The sequence below is a fragment of the Amia ocellicauda genome, chromosome 3 (genome assembly GCF_036373705.1).
Source record: "Amia ocellicauda isolate fAmiCal2 chromosome 3, fAmiCal2.hap1, whole genome shotgun sequence".
NCBI classification, from domain to species: domain Eukaryota; kingdom Metazoa; phylum Chordata; class Actinopteri; order Amiiformes; family Amiidae; genus Amia; species Amia ocellicauda.
The window spans coordinates 45,386,933-45,404,899 of record NC_089852.1 but is presented as its reverse complement, the minus strand read 5'-3'; the positions used below and the strand labels follow the sequence as shown (position 1 = coordinate 45,404,899).

Sequence of the window (17,967 nt, the reverse complement as noted above, 5' to 3'; positions counted from 1 at the left end):
TGTATTTTGACAGAGAAGACTGTAACCCGTTGTCTCTGAAGATACAAAAAGGCTTCTCCAACTCACATCCTGAGTTCTTTTCTTCACTTAGCTCCGGGCTAACCTGTATTTATGTTTTCTGTAATAAACTTGTTGCTTCTTCATCAGTGTATCTGGGGACTTACTAAAACCACTACAAGGCATTAAACAATGCGCAACAAAATGGGTATGGAGGGGATCACAATGGTGAAGCCGCAGGGGATGACATTGGGTTTAGTCATGAGGATAGTGATGTTCAAAATATCAACAAAGAGGCTGTAGATGTTTGGGGGAGTAATGATAGAACAAATGCTTGCGATGGTGGTGGTCGTGGTGGCGATTGTCATAATATCGATGCTGATAATAATGCTGGGGTTGTAGAGATCATAGACAGACTAGCCTTCCGTAATTTCAAAATTATTCACGGATTTAACTTTCCAGAATTATTCAACAGCGACAATTATGCCGAGATATTTGTCACAATGCATGATATTATACAAAATATGCTTGACAGGATTTCCGAACGCGTTAGACCCCAGGATGTGGTGCAGTTGGATCTGAGAATGGACTCATTATTTAGCAGTGTTTTTACTATAATGAGAGGTGATGAGTTGAGATGTTGAGGCTTTTCTATCTAAAATTGAAAACCTACTTCAGAGTCAAGCCTCCATCTTGGCCGATGAAAGTCTGGTCTTGGTCATTAATGTTATTCGTAACCCTGACGGTGGTGCTCGCAGGAGACTGTCAAGTTGTCTCAAGAATGAAATCATGCATAAGAAACTCGGACAAATAGTGGCTGAAGGTAATACAGATAACAAAATATGCTTTGCATATAGTATAATATGCCTGCTCAAACCTAATATAGCTGCAGAGCAGGTTCTGCATGAAGCTTTGCAAATGCATCAGGCCGCAGGTCTATCCGAACATGAAACAGTGGCTTTTTCAGATATCCACAAATTTGAGGAGGTGACGGGTCTTAAGATTGTAGTCTGGTACCGTTGTGAGACAAATTATGTGTTTGTACCATGTCAAACTCACTCAAAGTTTCACTCCCAGACATTATTTATTTATCTTCACGACAATCATTACTACGTATTAGAAATTTGAAGGCTTTTTTGGGTTGTTCATACATCTGTGATTCTTGCTAAAAGGGCTTTAATGATCAGAAGAACCATAATGCGTCGGGTACTATAATGTGTGTTACCATCCACAATGTCGAAAGGGTGAAGCTCCCACAGTGCAGTGTAAGGATTGTTTAAGGATCTGTCAATCCGCTTTCTGTTTTTCTGAACAAAAATGCCTAGAGGGGGTACAGGCCAAAGCATCAGCCCTTGCAATAAAACAAAATTCTGTCTCCAGTGTTACAGACAGTACACCTTTAAAGAGGATAAACCCCACAAGTGTTCTGCTCTGAGGTGTCATCTCCGACTTAACACCCAAGACTGAACACCAATGTTTCATCCAGTCTGTGAAACTGGTACCCCTACATAACAAGTATGTCTGTATTGACTTTGAGTGTAGGCAGGAAGGAGGTGTTCATATAGTGATATATATATATATATATATATATATATATATATATATATATATATATACACTCACCTAAAGGATTATTAGGAACACCATACTAATACTGTGTTTGTCCCCCTTTCGCCTTCAGAACTGCCTTAATTCTACGTGGCATTGATTCAACAAGGTGCGGAAAGCATTCTTTAGAAATGTTGGCCCATATTGATAGGATAGCATCTTGCAGTTGATGGAGATTTGTGGGATGCACATCCAGGGCACGAAGCTCCCGTTCCACCACATCCCAAAGATGCTCTATTGGGTTGAGATCTGGTGACTGTGGGGGCCAGTTTAGTACAGTGAACTCATTGTCATGTTCAAGAAACCAATTTGAAATGATTCGACCTTTGTGACATGGTGCATTATCCTGCTGGAAGTAGCCATCAGAGGATGGGTACATGGTGGTCATAAAGGGATGGACATGGTCAGAAACAATGCTCAGGTAGGCCGTGGCATTTAAACGATGCCCAATTGGCACTAAGGGGCCTAAAGTGTGCCAAGAAAACATCCCCCACACCATTACACCACCACCACCAGCCTGTACAGTGGTAACAAGGCATGATGGATCCATGTTCTCATTCTGTTTACGCCAAATTCTGACTCTACCATCTGAATGTCTCAACAGAAATCGAGACTCATCAGACCAGGCAACATTTTTCCAGTCTTCAACTGTCCAATTTTGGTGAGCTTGTGCAAATTGTAGCCTCTTTTTCCTATTTGTAGTGGAGATGAGTGGTACCCGGTGGGGTCTTCTGCTGTTGTAGCCCATCCGCCTCAAGGTTGTACGTGTTGTGGCTTCACAAATGCTTTGCTGCATACCTCGGTTGTAACGACTGGTTATTTCAGTCAAAGTTGCTCTTCTATCAGCTTGAATCAGTCGGCCCATTCTCCTCTGACCTCTAGCATCAACAAGGCATTTTCGCCCACAGGACTGCCGCATACTGGATGTTTTTCCCTTTTCACACCATTCTTTGTAAACCCTAGAAATGGTTGTGCGTGAAAATCCCAGTAACTGAGCAGATTGTGAAATACTCAGACCGGCCCGTCTGGCACCAACAACCATGCCACGCTCAAAATTGCTTAAACCACCTTTCTTTCCCATGTAGACATTCAGTTACAACCGAGGTATGCAGCAAAGCATTTGTGAAGCCACAACACGTACAACCTTGAGGCGGATGGGCTACAACAGCAGAAGACCCCACCGGGTACCACTCATCTCCACTACAAATAGGAAAAAGAGGCTACAATTTGCACAAGCTCACCAAAATTGGACAGTTGAAGACTGGAAAAATGTTGCCTGGTCTGATGAGTCTCGATATCGTCAGAATTTGGCGTAAACAGAATGAGAACATGGATCCATCATGCCTTGTTACCACTGTGCAGGCTGGTGGTGGTGGTGTAATGGTGTGGGGGATGTTTTCTTGGCACACTTTAGGCCCCTTAGTGCCAATTGGGCATCGTTTAAATGCCACGGCCTACCTGAGCATTGTTTCTGACCATGTCCATCCCTTTATGACCACCATGTACCCATCCTCTGATGGCTACTTCCAGCAGGATAATGCACCATGTCACAAAGGTCCAATCATTTCAAATTGGTTTCTTGAACATGACAATGAGTTCACTGTACTAAACTGGCCCCCACAGTCACCAGATCTCAACCCAATTGAGCATCTTTGGGATGTGGTGGAACGGGAGCTTCGTGCACTGGATGTGCATCCCACAAATCTCCATCAACTGCAAGATACTATCCTATCAATATGGGCCAACATTTCTAAAGAATGCTTTCAGCACCTTGTTGAATCAATGCCACGTAGAATTAAGGCAGTTCTGAAGGTGAAAGGGGGTCAAACACAGTATTAGTATGGTGTTCCTAATAATCCTTTAGGTGAGTGTATAGTGATATAGGGATCGTGAGTGGGCTGCAGCTGGTGAATCATGTGTTGGGGGTTTCTTGAAAAAATATCGCAGCCCAAAGTATCGAGATTACAAATTCATAGCTCATGAAGCTAGGGGGTATGACTCTTACATCTTGATGAAATATTTGGTAGAAAATGGTGTAACTCCCCACATCATAGCACAGGGATGTAAAATAATGTGTTTCACAGACAACGATTTCAATCAACGTCACATAGACTCGCTCAACTTCTTACCCATGAAATTGCTTTACCCAAAGCGCTGGGTTTTGAAACGCAAGAAAAGGGTTGGTTCTACCACTTTCCACTAACACAGTCGAAACACAGAATTATAGAGGACCCTACCCAGCACCCTGTTATTGTGGTGATGAAACCATGATGACTCGGGAGAGGATAGACTTCCTGAATTTGTATGACACGGTTAAGGAAGGCATATTTGATTTCAGAAAGGACATGGCTGCCTATTGTAAAAATGTTGTGGTGATCCTTAAAGAAGCTTGTGTCAGGTTTAGACATGAAGTCAAAAAGACTGCGGGTCTTGACCCTTTGCAGTGTACATTTCTTGCAGAAAAACACCATAACCATTACAACTCCGGACAATTACAGGAGCAGATAAAAATAGTTTTTCTACGGCCTCCATCCAGTGGTTGGAATATATGGCCTACAATCATAACATCTTGATCAGAAACGCTTTGAATTATGGTGGAGATTAGAATGGGTCCCTACTTTCTGGATGGATTTTTGGATGTGGAAGGTGTACGTACGGCTTATGAGTTTGCCGGTTGTATTTACCACGGGTGTCCTCAGTGCTTTGATGCGAACACTTTTAATCCTGTCACTCATCAAATCTGTGGAGATATGCACTTTGATTTCTTACAAAGGATCGAGACTCTAAAAAACACCTATGGTGTACCTGTGAAAGTGATGTGGGAACATGAGTGGATGGCTATGAAAAAGCAGGATGGTAGTGTTCGAACGTTCATGAAAACCTTTGATTTTCACAAACATCTTGAACCGAGGGACGCTTTGTTTGGAGGGCGCACTAACACGATCTGTTTACATTACGAGATGAAGGCTGAGGAGAGAATAGATTACTGTGATTTCACCAGCCTGTATCCCTTTGTCAACAAGACAAAAATTTACCCCATAGGACACCCCACCATCATCTATTGCGACTTTCTCGATGATGGAAAAAAGTCACGATGTATCGGCCCAGGGGTCTTTTCTTACCAGTTTTACCATATAGATCTTCAGGAAAATTGATGTTTCCACTATGTAGAACGTGCGTTGAAACTGAAAACCAGACGGTGGAATGCCCACATGTGGATGATGAGAGGTCGTTGACAGGGGTGTGGTGCAGCGTGGAGCTAAATAAAGCGGTTGAGAAAGGATACAGAGTTGGTAAAGTGTACGAGGTTTGGCATTTTTCTGAAAAATCTGACACACTTTTTGCTGATTACATCATGACACACCTTATAGGGAAGCAGGAGGCTTCAGGCTACCCTTCATGGTGTTCTGATGAAATCAGTAAACAGAGCTATATTCAGAAATATCTTGAAAAAGAGGGTATTAGATTGGATCCTAGCAACATAACTGTAAACCCCGCGAAGAGACAGATATCAAAACTGATTCTAAATAGTCTGTGGGGTAAATTTGGAGAGCAGCCTAATAGAATAAATACAACCTTGATTATAGATCCCTCACAGTTTCTTCAATTTCTGTTTTCCAAAGAGCACGATGTGTTGCATTTTAGCTTCATAAGCAACAGAGTAGCTCAGGTGCAGTGGCGACGCCTCAAGATTTCCTGATCAAACCGGGAAATGTCAATGTTTTTATAGCTGTTTTTACAACGGCTTATGCTAGATTAGAATTGTATAGTTTAACGGATCGTCTGCAGGAGCGAACTTTATATCACGATACACACTTTGTAGTCTTTGTCAGCAGACCGGGTGATTGGATGCCGCCTCTTGGAGATTATCTGGGTGAGTTAACAAATGAGCTAGAACCCCAAGAACGCATCGTAGAGTTTCAGGGGGTCCAAAGACGTAGGCTTATAAAACAACATCAGGAAAGAGCTGTATGAAGGTGAATGGTATAACTTTGAATCACACTAACAAGTAACTGATCAATATCAAGTCTCTAACGACTTTGGTTCAAAATGATGTTGTAGACCAAGGCGCTCAATCAAGAGGTTGAGCGCCTTGGTCTGCAACATCATTTTGAACCAAAGTCGTTTAACCTCAAGAGGTGATATTTCATCTATAATTTGCTGGACCTGCGCGGGACAGACATGCAGATGATGATAAGATAATGCTTTGACTAGTGCTGATTTCAACAAAGGCTTGTTCAGTTATTTGTACAAATCCTTGAAATAGAGATTGGAAATAATAGGTTTCTGGTTCAAACAGACAGCTGTGTCTCATCTGGCTAGGATGATTCATTTCAAATCCCAGGCAGACTTCTTTAAGGGCTCGATCGATGAGAGCATTCAGAATATACACCAGGGCATTTTTTAAAGAATTCTACTTACTTCAGCGCAGACCTCAGGCCTAAAACTGTTGCCTTCATCACGCCCCCTGGCAGGTTTGATGATCATTGGTTCACTCAGCGCGGGTTGAGGTGTTTCTAGAGCCATAGTGCAGATCTCCTGAGATGCCGCCACACAAGCAGCAATGTTCGGGGTCTCTTGAGCCTGGGAGTCGGGGTGAATGTTCTGGACTTCCATTGAACAGCGAGCTGTTTCGTCTTGAGGTAGTGGCGGGCAGCCGCGGTAAGAGCGTTCAGGCAGGTCTTGTCTGGATTGTAGGACCTGGGGAGGTCCTCGGTTGGAAGAGGGTTGTAGAGTCTCGTAACAGACATGCTCTTTTCATCTAAACCAAGAGCAAGGGGTGGCTACTTTTATACAACATTTTTACTACGTCACATATTACATCACAGATAGAGGGGTGGGGGTGTAGGGGTAATGTCGACGAGTTCATTGTCGATGTCTTCGGCAGCATGCAACCAACCCCCGCAACATTTTTGCCCATCCTCGCTGCTGAAATAAAGTCAAACTCTGCGTATTTCCTCAAGACCTGAAAACCCTCATTCATTTATTTTATGACCGCTTTCATTTTCGACCAATCCCAGGCAAAGAAATCAATTTTGGTAACATATTCATTTTCATCTTCAGGATCAATAAAAATAGCATCATAAGAAAAGCTAATTTGTTTGGCATAACGTGTTTTCCTAAACACGATTCTGTTGTACCCTGTCATAGTCATGGTCATTACAGTTCTACTATGCTTCACCGATAGAGCACTTTCCCAGTCATGACTTTCAAACATCAGAGGCAGTGGAGCAGTTTCACAATCTCTATTCCACTGTTTCAACACTTCTAGTGCTTTATCCACATCCCCTTCCCTTATCTAGTCCTTTACATGCATCCAATCCTCGAAGGTACTCAATTCTGATTACAAAAGGTGTAGACATATCCTCACTGGAACTTAGCTCTAAAAGCTCCAGACCGACAAATCCCTTGTCCATTTTAAAACAGTAACCCTGTCTTGTCTCATCATCCTCCAACACCCAGATTCGGTCAAGTCTCACTTTGTATCGTGAAGGAACCCTAGTCTGGGTTTTCCTCTCAGGCATTTTCTCGTGCATACAGTCGGACATGCTGAAGAACCAGAACTGTTTCACTCGTATAGAGAGAAAAAGAGCTATTTTACTAAAGAATCAGGAGGGCTTAAATACAAATCTTTTGGAGGGTTTGAAAAACAGTTCAATGCCCCCCCACCACCCTGTGTATTCCTTCAGTGCCCTGTCAACTCCACCCTCTAATATTATAATTTCAGTGCCCTGTCAACTCCACCCTCTAATATTATAAATTAGTGCCCTGTCAAACTCCACCCTCTAATATTATAATTGCAGTGCCCTGTCAACCCCACCCACAAATATGCTAATTATTCAGTGGCATTGTTGTTTACATCAAGTTTAAGGTCAAACAAAGGTCAAATCCCTGGCAGCCCCCTTTCCCCTGAAGCACCCTATATCACTACTCAACACAACTAACACAAGAAGTAAATCAGTGAGGGGAATATTTAATAGCAGTCATTTGCCCACAAACTTTTAAATTCACGTTACATGTATTACAAGTATATGCATATTAAAATCACAATTCTCTTGAACATACTCAGTTAAAATTAAAAGTTCCACTTACATTTCTCAGCCACAGTCCTTTGCTTTTCTTGTAATCTCCCAGGTCCAACTCTTTTATTTCTTATGGGGATGTTTGTTGTGTGAAAACCTGCTTTAAAGGCAATTGTCTGCTAAATATGCTAAATATTATACAGGTAGTATATATATATATGTGTGTGTGTGTGTGTGTGTGTGTGTGTGTGTGTGTGTGTGTGTGTGTGTGTTTAAAATTGAAACAGCTTTTTCAGTCAGAATACCAGAATGAAATTTAAATGGACTTGTCCAGTTGGAAGTACTCTTAATTTTGTCACACATCTGACTAAAGCACGTCTTTTCCGTTTTTCAGGCAATTGACATGTCTTGGTGGAAATTGACACTAGAGAAGCCTCTAAAAAATATTGAAAATAAAGTAACCACCAACATGACCTTAACATTAATTAGATGTCTACAGAAGAGGAGAATTGAGCAATGCTTCAGAACACCTGGTAATTTAATGAGAAACATACAAATAGAACACAATGATATACTATATCAATAAACCAATCCTTGATGCCACCTCTCCTCAGAACTACCGCCATGTCTCCCTACTTCCCTTCCTCTCCAAGACTCTCGAGCGGGCAGTCCACCATCAGCTCTCGGACTTTCTGTCCCAACATTCACTCCCTGATCCTCTGCAATCCGACTTCCGCACAGCTCACTCCACTGAGACGGCTCTCCTGGCTGTCACTGATTCCCTCAGCCGTGCTCAGCCGGCCTCCCTCTCCTCAGTCCGGTCTTACCAAGTGACATGGTGAGGCTCCTCATCCACCCCCCAACCTCTCCTCACAGGCGTTGCCCAAGGCTCCGTCCTGGGCCCGCTCTTGTTCTCTCTCTACACTCGCTTCCTGGGCCCCCTCATCGCTTCCCATGGTTTCTCCTACCACTTCTACGCTGATGATGCCCAGATCTTCCTGTCTTTTCCCTCTTCTGACCCTCTCATCCCCTCACATATCTCTTTCTGCTTGTCTGCCATTTCCGCCTAGATGCACTCGCACCACCTCAAGCTCAACCTCTCCAGATCAGATCTCCTCTTTTTCCCCCACTCTTCCTCACCTTCTGCTGACCTCCCCATCTCGATCCCCTTGGAATCCACCAAACTCTCTCCTTCTTCTTCCGCAAAAAATCTAGGAGTCACCCTCAATCCTGCGCTCTCCTACTCCCAGCACATCACACTGAAGCGCACCTGCAGATTCTTCCTGAGAAACATATGTCGGATCCGTCCCTTTCTCACCGTCTACTCAACTCAGCTACTCGTCCAGTCACTGGTCCTCTCCCGCCTGGACAACTGCAACTCCCTCCTGGCCGGCCTGCCTGCATCCACTACCCACCCACTCCAGCTCATCCAGAACTCTGTGGCTCATCTGGTATTCTCTCTGCCACGATTCGCACACGCTACTCCACTGCTCCGCTCCCTCCACTGGCTCCCGATAGCAGCACGCATTCAGTTCAAGACTTTGACCCTCACCTACCGCTGTCTTGACCACACTGCACCAAGTTACCTTCAGTCACTCGTCTCTCCATACATCCTCTCCAGACCACTGCGCTCTTCCAGTGCCAGAAGGCTAACTCTGCCTCCTCTCCACTCTCCTTCCTCCAGAGCCCGCTTCTTCTCATCCCTGGCCCCTAAGTGGTGGAACGACCTGCCCACCGCAGTCAAAACAGCAGAGTCCTTGACCTCATTCCGGCGCTTACTCTAGACGCATCTCTTCCGACAGCACTTGTAATATTAGTCCTCTATCCCTGCTAGATAGCACTTCAGCTTATTATGCTCCATGCGTTCTTGATTGTTTTCCTCCTTGCTTCCTTTCCCGTAGCCCTCGTCTGTAACCCTACATCTTGACAGCACTTAACTTTCACGGTCCAGGATGTAGGAGGTATCTTACTGTACTTGTGTAAATTGTAAATTGGAATTTGTAAAATGTATTTTGAATTGCTATGTTTTAGCAAGTTGAATTTGTAATGATTGATGCCTTGTACTTCTATTTTTGCACTTATGTTGTAAGTCGCTCTGGATAAGGGCGTCTACCAAGAAATAAAAAAAAAATAAAAAAATAAAAAAATAATAATAATAATAATAATAATAATAATACAGACTTATTGAAATGGCGGAGGCAGTATGAGTGAGTTGCTGCATTTAAACAGTGTTCCTGCACATTATGCCATACTTCTCTGTATTTTTGCACTTTGTTTGCACTTATGTTGTAAGTCGCCCTGGATAAGGGCGTCTGCCAAGAAATAAAAAAATAAAAAATAAAAAATAAAATAAAAATAATAATAATAATAATAATAATAATAATAATAATAATAATAGACTTAGAGCAAAAACATATCACATCACGTTTATAAGCTATTAATAAACCATCAATAACTGTTTATAAAGCGTTATTAATGCATGCATAAAGAAATGCATAAATATGTTTATTATCACTAACAAAATAGTCTTATAAACCATTGAAATACTGCTTTCAAATGTTGAATACAAAGCTATAACATATTGTAACCTTGGTTATAAAGTATGTGTTAAATGAGTTTATTGGCTCTTAACACAGCCTTTTAAAGATCATATTGTATAAACAAAGACACTATGGCCGGGACTGGATCAACAATTTGACAACCTGCCAGTCACACTTTACAAAACAAAATGTTATCGCTTTTTGTTGTTTTCATAAGTATTTAACCTCTCCTACTCAGAAAAACAAAAAGCGATAACATTCCGTTTTGTGAAGTGTGAATAGGGGGTCATCAATGTTTTGATCAGGTCCTGGCCTATACAATTCTAATGTTGCAATATAAAATGGATCAAATGAAAGCAAGAATATGCAGTACATGTTTAGGTATGAATGTATATTGGTGGGTGGCATCGTGCTGCAGTGGTTAGCAATGATGCCTCATAGTAATCCGGTTTCCTCTCGCTGTCCAAAAACATGATGGCTAGGTAGATTGGCATTTCTAAATTACTTCTTGGGTTGTCCTGCGATGGACCGGCATCCCATCCAGGTTGTGGCCATACCTTGCACCCTGTGTCTGGCTTAGCACGTCCTTTTTTATTGGATGAAGTGGCTATGGATAATCTGTTTGTTTCTAACAATTACTGTGCATTACTATGGGTACAGTATCTGTTTTTGTCTTCAGAAGAATGGGGTTTGTCTCAGAAGTTATGATTACAAAAATGTGTCCAAATGTACTGTAGCTCTTCATGACTCAGCAGGAGGTGTAATGTACCTCACGGTGCAATACCATCAGAGTACCTTCATCAACATCCAGGGGTGGCAATGTTACAAATATCCACAGGGCATACAACTTCATAATATGATTCCTTATCCTCGAGTCTGAATAGCATATTAGTATGTGCCATTATTAGGTATGTGTTATTATAATTCATATATGAGTAATACATGGTTTTGTGCACCCAGACTCCAAAGTGTAACACTGTCCGGCTATACCACATTAGTTCATCAGCTATGTTTTAACATCTACAAATGAGTTATAACTACAGTGAGGGAAAAAAGTATTTGATCCCCTGCTGATTTTGTACGTTTGCCCACTGACAAAGAAATGATCAGTCTATAATTTTAATGGTAGGTGAATTTTAACAGTGAGAGACAGAATAACAACAAAAAAATCCAGAAAAACGCATTTCAAAAAAGTTATACATTGATTTGCATGTTAATGAGGGAAATAAGTATTTGACCCCTTTGACTTAGTACTTGGTGGCAAAACCCTTGTTGGCAATCACAGAGGTCAGACGTTTCTTGTAGTTGGCCACCAGATTTGCACACATCTCAGGAGGGATTTTGTCCCACTCCTCTTTGCAGATCCTCTTCAAGTCATTAAGGTTTCGAGGCTGACGTTTGGCAACTCGAACCTTCAGCTCCCTCCACAGATTTTCTATGGGATTAAGGTCTGGAGACTGGCTAGGCCACTCCAGGACCTTAATGTGCTTCTTCTTGAGCCACTCCTTTGGCTGTGTGTTTTGGGTCATTGCTGGAATACCCATCCACGACCCATTTTCAATGCCCTGGCTGAGAGAAGGAGGTTCTCACCCAAGATTTGACGGTACATGGCCCTGTCCATCGTCCCTTTGATGCGGTGCAGTTGTCCTGTCCCCTTAGCAGAAAAACACCCCCAAAGCATAATGTTTCCACCTCCATGTTTGACGTTGGGGATGGTGTTCTTGGGGTCATTCCTCCTCCTCCAAACATGGCGAGTTGAGTTGATGCCAAAGAGTTCGATTTTGGTCTCATCTGACCACAACATTTTCACCCAGTTCTCCTCTGAATCATTCAGATGTTCATTGGCAAACTTCAGACGGGCCTGTACATGTGCTTTCTTGAGCAGGGGGACTTTGCGGGCGCTGCAGGATTTCAGTCCTTCACAGCATAGTGTGTTACCAATTGTTTTCTTGGTGACTTTCTTGGTCCCAGCTGCCTTGAGATCATGAACAAGATCCTCCCGTGTAGTTCTGGGCTGATTCCTCACCGTTCTCATGATCATTGAAACTCCACGAGGTGAGATCTTGCATGGAGCCCCAGACCGAGGGAGACTGACAGTTATTTTGTGTTTCTTCCATTTGCGAATAATCGCACCAACTGTTGTCACCTTCTCACCAAGCTGCTTGGCGATGGTCTTGTAGCCCATTCCAGCCTTGTGTAGGTCTACAATCTTGTCCCTGACATCCTTGGACAGCTCTTTGGTCTTGGCCATGGTGGAGAGTTTGGAATCTGATTGATTGATTGCTTCTGTGGACAGGTGTCTTTTATACAGGTAACAAGCTGAGATTAGGAGCACTCCCTTTAAGAGAGTGCTCCTAATCTCAGCTCGTTACCTGTATAAAAGACACCTGGGAGCCAGAAATCTTGCTGATTGATAGGGGATCAAATACTTATTTCCCTCATTAACATGCAAATCAATTTATAACTTTTTGAAATGTGTTTTTCTGGATTTTTTTGTTGGTATTCTGTCTCTCACTGTTAAAATACACCTACCATTAAAATTATAGACTGATCATTTCTTTGTCAGTGGGCAAACGTACAAAATCAGCTGGTGTTGCTTTAGCAAGTGATTTCTGATGCTACTGATGCAATGCTGCTGGCAGAGCTTAATATGTATTTATTTATTAATTCAGAATCCAGGCACTGAGAGTAACACTCCTACAGGGCAGATATATATATAAAACCCTGGAACCTTCATTACAGAGACAGAATATAAAATTCGGACCTTCCGAGACACGAGTGTATATGCTGAAATAGTGTAATTATATTATTATGAAAATATTATGCTTTGATTAAAGGCCTGCTTTTAGTTTTTTAGTTTTTTCAATGAAATAGAACATACTTATAAGGGGTAAGATATAACCAGTGTGTCCCCCTATTGTTGTCTCCATATGTTTTTCTTAACCTGAGACCTTTATTGGGTAGACACTGTATAATGTTTGTGAAGCAATGTAATATACACAGTATGTTTATCTCTTATGTCTAAATAAGGCATTATTTGGCTGGTTATGTCTAAAATGTGATTATAAAAATAATTGAGGAACTGATCCCATAATCCATTGCACATTGTCTCCATCATGTACTAAAATGCCTATATGTTTGGCAGAAACTTTCCAAAAAGAAATGATGAATGAATTACATGAATACAATTTTATACTATTAAACCTTGTACTCACAATCTGGAAATATGCAGTATTTTAATAATAATAATAATAATAATAATAATAATAATAATAATAATAATAATAATTGAAGGAGTATTTGATTAACAATATGTTAATGTAACATCAATATAGACAGGGATCTTCAACTTAAAACCTTATTTCAAGCATTTCATAGTATTATACAGTGGCAAAAGCTACTTGAATTATTAGGGAGATGTTCATATTTTTTAATGCAATTAATGGCGTTGAAGGACAGATGTGATCGTGATGGAGAAGAAAGGTGGATTAATGAATGCCTGTTTCTGTTTTAAATCACTTTTGGTTGGTTCAACAGGCAACAAAATAGGTGACTTGCAGACCTATGGTTTTAGTTCCTCCTATGTTGAACTTATAAATTTAAAAGTGCATAAGAGGCAGTGCAGATTTTCTTTGAACTGTATTCACTGTAATCTGATGATTTTACTGCATTTACAGGGGACAAGTCTCACTTAACACAGTCAATACATTCCTGAAAATGACCATGCTAACTGAAACCATGTAAAACAAAACTAATTTCTCCATACAAATACATGTTATAAAAGAGGATACATTCCAGTGGAAGCCAGTGAGAGATAAATAATGGTAAATAAGTGAAGGAAACTAAAAAATTAAACATATTAGCCCAGGGGCTAAAGTGATTATTTTGGAGGTTGGAGCTCCCCGATTGCAGTAGAGTTTATGTCTGCTACACCAAATAGGCACGTCTCCTGATGTACAAAGGTTAATGCTGAACTGATGTTTTCTGATAGTTATGTAGTTTGTAACATGCTCATATACTATACCAGTCACGACAGCAACAGGGGAGTGATCATTCAGTGCACTAAAACCACTCAAAACATATTTGCTCTCCACTATGACAGAAGACAGATTTCATGGGCTAGCGCACCTGTACATACATAATGGAGATGTTTATAGAGATGTTGTTAGAAACCAGAAGTAACAGAAACCACATCTAGTTTGCCTGCATAATGTTGGTTGATATGTCATTTTTTCCAATATCCTCTACCATGAATTCCTAATTCCTCTTTGCCCTCATTTTGTCCCCCTCCACAAATTCCTGGCTGTGTTACTGTATTAGCCTTTTATATAATATGTGTAATAAATTAATAAGAAAAAATGTTGTAAGATCATTTACCTTAAAAATACTTCACCATGAATTTGTAAATTCATTTCTTTACCATGTTGTTCTGAAAAATGCGACCTTTATAAAGAAGCAGTAAACTCTTGAGAATATGGTAACCTCTTGTGACAGTTTGTTTTGTTTTGTTTTTTACAATTTTGTAATTTGAAGAATTTCCTTGTGATTATTATTCTGGTAGAACTGAACCCACATATGTAAACATTTTATATGAAAATATAATCAGCCAGCCCCAACATATATATATATATATATATATACACTCACCTAAAGGATTATTAGGAACACCATACTAATACTGTGTTTGACCCCCTTTCGCCTTCAGAACTGCCTTAATTCTACGTGGCATTGATTCAACAAGGTGCTGAAAGCATTCTTTAGAAATGTTGGCCCATATTGATAGGATAGCATCTTGCAGTTGATGGAGATTTGTGGGATGCACATCCAGGGCACGAAGCTCCCGTTCCACCACATCCCAAAGATGCTCTATTGGGTTGAGATCTGGTGACTGTGGGGGCCAGTTTAGTACAGTGAACTCATTGTCATGTTCAATAAACCAATTTGAAATGATTCGACCTTTGTGACATGGTTGCATTATCCTGCTGGAAGTAGCCATCAGAGGATGGGTACATGGTGGTCATAAAGGGATGGACATGGTCAGAAACAATGCTCAGGTAGGCCGTGGCATTTAAACGATGCCCAATTGGCACTAAGGGGCCTAAAGTGTACCAAGAAAACATCCCCCACACCATTACACCACCACCACCAGCCTGCACAGTGGTAACAAGGCATGATGGATCCATGTTCTCATTCTGTTTACGCCAAATTCTGACTCTACCATCTGAATGTCTCAACAGAAATCCAGACTCATCAGACCAGGCAACATTTTTCCAGTCTTCAACTGTCCAATTTTGGTGAGCTTGTGCAAATTGTAGCCTCTTTTTCCTATTTGTAGTGGAGATGAGTGGTACCCGGTGGGGTCTTCTGCTGTTGTAGCCCATCCGCCTCAAGGTTGTACGTGTTGTGGCTTCACAAATGCTTTGCTGCATACCTTGGTTGTAACGAGTGGTTATTTCAGTTGCTCTTCTATCAGCTTGAATCAGTCGGCCCATTCTCCTCTGACCTCTAGCATCAACAAGGCATTTTCGCCCACAGGACTGCCGCATACTGGATGTTTTTCCCTTTTCACACCATTCTTTGTAAACCCTAGAAATGGTTGTGCGTGAAAATCCCAGTAACTGAGCAGATTGTGAAATACTCAGACCGGCCCGTCTGGCACCAACAACCATGCCACGCTCAAAATTACTTAAATCACCTTTCTTTCCCATTCAGACATTCAGTTTGGAGTTCAGGAGATTGTCTTGACCAGGACCACACCCATAAATGCATTGAAGCAACTGCCATGTGATTGGTTGGTTAGATAATTGCATTAATGAGAAATTGAACAGGTGTTCCTAATAATCCTTTAGGTGAGTGTATATACTATATTATATACTATATAAATTATTAATCATTTAAAGTACAATGCAATAATGCAAACACTTTGCCATGTAATCTTACTACTGATAAAAATGTTTTCATGTTTTTTTATATTCAGTTTACCTTCAAATCTGTTAATAACTTTTTTGTTTGCAGGACAAAGAAACACCAAAACAGTCTGCCATGAGTTCCTTGAATTCAACAGTTTCTCCGAATGCTGCATTTGTTCGGCCTCAGTTCTTTTACATCAACGGCTTTTCCAACATCCCACATGTGAAGTACTATTACATTTTCCTGTGCTTTGTTTATGCTGTAAGTGTGTTCGCAAACTTTTTCATCATATTCATTATATACACAGAACGAAGTCTTCACATGGCTAAATACGTTGCTGTTTTAAATTTAGCTGTAATTGATATCTGTGAAAGCACAGCTCTTATTCCTAAGTTAATTCACACCATTCTCTTTGACTCTAAGTTCATCACATATGAAGCCTGCTTGGCCAACATGTTCTTTGTACTTTTCTTTACTGCCATGCAGTCAGTCACTCTTGCTGTACTAGCCTATGACAGGTTTGTTGCTATATGCTTTCCACTGAGGTATCACATCATTATTACAAATACTTCAATGCTTGTGATTAAAGCATGCATCTGGGTTTTCACAGCAACCCTACACATAAGTCTTGTACTTTTAATCACCAGACTATCATTTTGCAGATCCATTGTCATAGAGAGCTATTTCTGTGATTATGGCCCTATGTATCAAATGGCCTGTAATGACAATTACTCACAATACATTCATGCAAACATCAGTGTTGCAATATTTTGCTTTATACCTTTCTCTATAATTGTGCTGTCTTATGTTTGTATTCTATCTGTATTCTATCAAAAATAGCATCAGGTGAGGATCGGTTAAAAGCAATGAAAACCTGCACCTCCCATCTTATCATAGTAATAATCGGTTATCTGCCTTTTTTCATCACATACATTGCTACATTAACGTCTGTTATTCATCCAAATACCAGGATAATATGTACATCCTTGTCCTCCGCCATTCCTCCAATGCTGAACCCTATCATTTATACATTAAAAACAGAGGAGAATATAGGGGCAATAAGAAAGCTTTACAAAAAATAAACAAAATAATTGCTGTAGTAAAACATACTGATACAGTGGTAATTAAATTAAACATTTAGTGTAAATACAAACTTCACTCTTTTATACACTTTGTAGTCTATGAATTATATATGGGGTATACAAAAGAAATGTAAAAGTTATAAGATGTGAGTGTATCATTAATTTGCTACATACAATGATATTCCTACATATATTTGAATATGTCTTTCAGCATAGTCCGGACCAGTTTTTAGTTTGGTGGGCCGGTCGCAGTAGAAGAAATATTTATGGTTTTCTCATAACGAGCATTTGGTTGATATGTGCAACTGCCAGCCCCAATACTAAGATCAATGGGCCAGCCCGGCTTTCTGATTGGCTAAGGACAAGGCTGAGCTCATGGTTATGCAAATTCACATTCAAAGGCAAACACTCCTGAGACTCGCTTTCACTCTCATTCATTAGAGATGGATTGGAAGAAACGTAAAGGTGGTGTCAAAAAAGCAAGAGAGATTAAAAAAAGGCTCTTGATGTAGAAGCTGCTAAATGTGCCAAATTAACAAAGTTGTTTTCAAAAAGTTCTGGTCCTACTGCAGCTGCAGACAACAGCACAGTAGTCTAAGATGAGGCAGGCAGGGAGAAAACGCACATACTGGCACATATCTAGCTTTAGTGTACTGCTGAAGTTAATAGTTTGTTTGTATCCTATGAAATAACTACTAGTACAGTGTCTGTAGGGACGTCACACTTTCCTTAACAATAACAGCGTTTATCAGAGAATATAGAGTAACAGGCTGATTACTTTTTAGAGGTGAGGTTTATATATGAATA

The 17,967-nt window shown here is 40.8% G+C and overlaps 1 pseudogene; it reads left to right on the top strand.

Moving 5' to 3' along the window:
- Positions 1-16,210: 16,210 nt before the first annotated feature.
- Positions 16,211-17,160, top strand: LOC136747186 (olfactory receptor 1M1-like; annotated as a pseudogene).
- The last annotated feature ends 807 nt before the right edge of the window (positions 17,161-17,967 follow it).